A 2014-nucleotide genomic window follows, 5' to 3' on the forward strand; every position below is an offset into this window, starting at 1 on the left:
AAAAAAAAAAAAAATTTATCAGAAAATAAATAAAATAAATTTTAACTATTTTTTATTTTTTATTTTTTTACCAAACGTTTTCAATTCTGAAACATTATTAACTTGAATAAATATGTTGTATTAATTATATTTATGTAGTGAGTATAGATGAGATGAGTGTGAAGGGATGTATAGAAGGGGGGAATGGAAGAGGGGACGATGGTGGCCTTTCTTTTGTTGTCAGAGAAAATGTCACATGCGAGAGAGATTCATAATCATTAGTCCTTTTTGTTGCTATCACCACACCTAGCTATGTCCTTTCTTTGTCTTGACAGCTTTTGATTCTCTTCTATTCTGCTACTTGCAAATATTATGTTTCTATTTCTTCCTCCCATCCATTTTATTCTCTTTACTTTCAACATTAATCATCAACTTTACTTCCCATTTTTCTATCAGGATTTTAATTACAAATCCTTTAACTAAAAAGATAATAACTTTAAGTTATTAATCTCTTTTGATGCATGTTGAAAGTTATTAAAATGTTCAAAATCTTTATAATTATAAAGATTTTTATGTAGAAAACATTTAATATTTTTTTATCAATCCAATACTTTATTTTTATATTATTAGATTTTAGAGGTTAGAGTTTAAAATTTAGTATTTAGAATTTTAGAATATTGATTAAAAGTGAAATTTTTTTTTTTTTACCAAAGATAGGAGACTCAAATCCGCAACCTCTTAATTGAGTACGGAGAAACTATGCTATTTGAGCTACAAATGGTAAGTGAAACATTTTGTTAGTGATGTAACTTTGTTCAAATTAAATCCATTTTCTTTTCTTTTTTTCCTTCCATAATTCCATTCCATTGAAATATTTAATTATTTATGACTAAAAATTCAGCTATTTATATATGCTATAAATTCGGAGAGGAAATTGGAAAACAATGACAACAGATGGGTACATATATCTAATAAATTTGGTATGGTACACAGCAAAATCTCATCAAATAATGAGAATATTGAATCCTTGGAAATTAAAACTCTATCTCAAAATATTAGAAGTACATAAAAGATTTTGGATCATTCCAATCATTATTCTATTTTGTTATCATAAATACCAAAACTTAAACTGTTTGTCTACATATTATTTAAATTTGTTTACTACTAAACTTCAGTTAGTGACAAATGTATAAACAAATTATCTAGTTGTATAAATTTTTTACCTATAATAATTTTTATTTCATAGGTTATCGCATCCTTATCATACATATATACACATACAAAGAGATCAACGAAGTTGAATCTGTAAAAATAAAGATTTCAAAATAGGTTATAAAGATATAAAAATTTGAAGGGCATAGTTTTTGTATTATTTTTGCTAATGAAAGATATAAAATATAAAAATAATTATGAGTATGAAGTAGGTTATCACGTCGAAGAGGAATAGAGGATAGATGAGGTTATCATATGTCGGCAAAAGAGGTCAACCACAACCATGCAATTTTTTAAGACTCAAATGCCCTTATATTCAACCCACCATCTTAAGAAAATAATAAGATAAGCGTGTAAAATGGCAGAAATTATTTTTAATATGGAGATAAAGATGGTGTTTTAGTTTAATATTGATATTTAAAGTGTATTACAGTATTGTGGAGGTGTAAAAAGGTGTTTAATACATATTCTGCGTGTTAATAAGATGATGACACGTGTGCAACACGCATCCTGCGTATTGACTCTCTACTTGCAAAATTTATCCACCTGTAATTACATCAAATAATCTCATTTTTAACCAAAAACACCAATATTTTTTCATATAAAAAAATTAGCCGTAAAATGGTACTAAAAATTTATGTCGCTGATAAAAATTAACTCAAAACGATATAAATGGTAAATAAATTCTGAAAAATTTAAAAATATAACAAAAATAAAAAATTTCATTTTTTAAATAACAAATAAATTTTATATTTAACAAATAACTTATATATTTTATCTATATTTTTTAGAGAACATTTGAATAAGTATTTAAAATATGCAT

Source organism: Arachis ipaensis, chromosome B02, assembly GCF_000816755.2.
Source record: "Arachis ipaensis cultivar K30076 chromosome B02, Araip1.1, whole genome shotgun sequence".
Classification (NCBI taxonomy): Eukaryota; Viridiplantae; Streptophyta; class Magnoliopsida; order Fabales; family Fabaceae; genus Arachis; species Arachis ipaensis.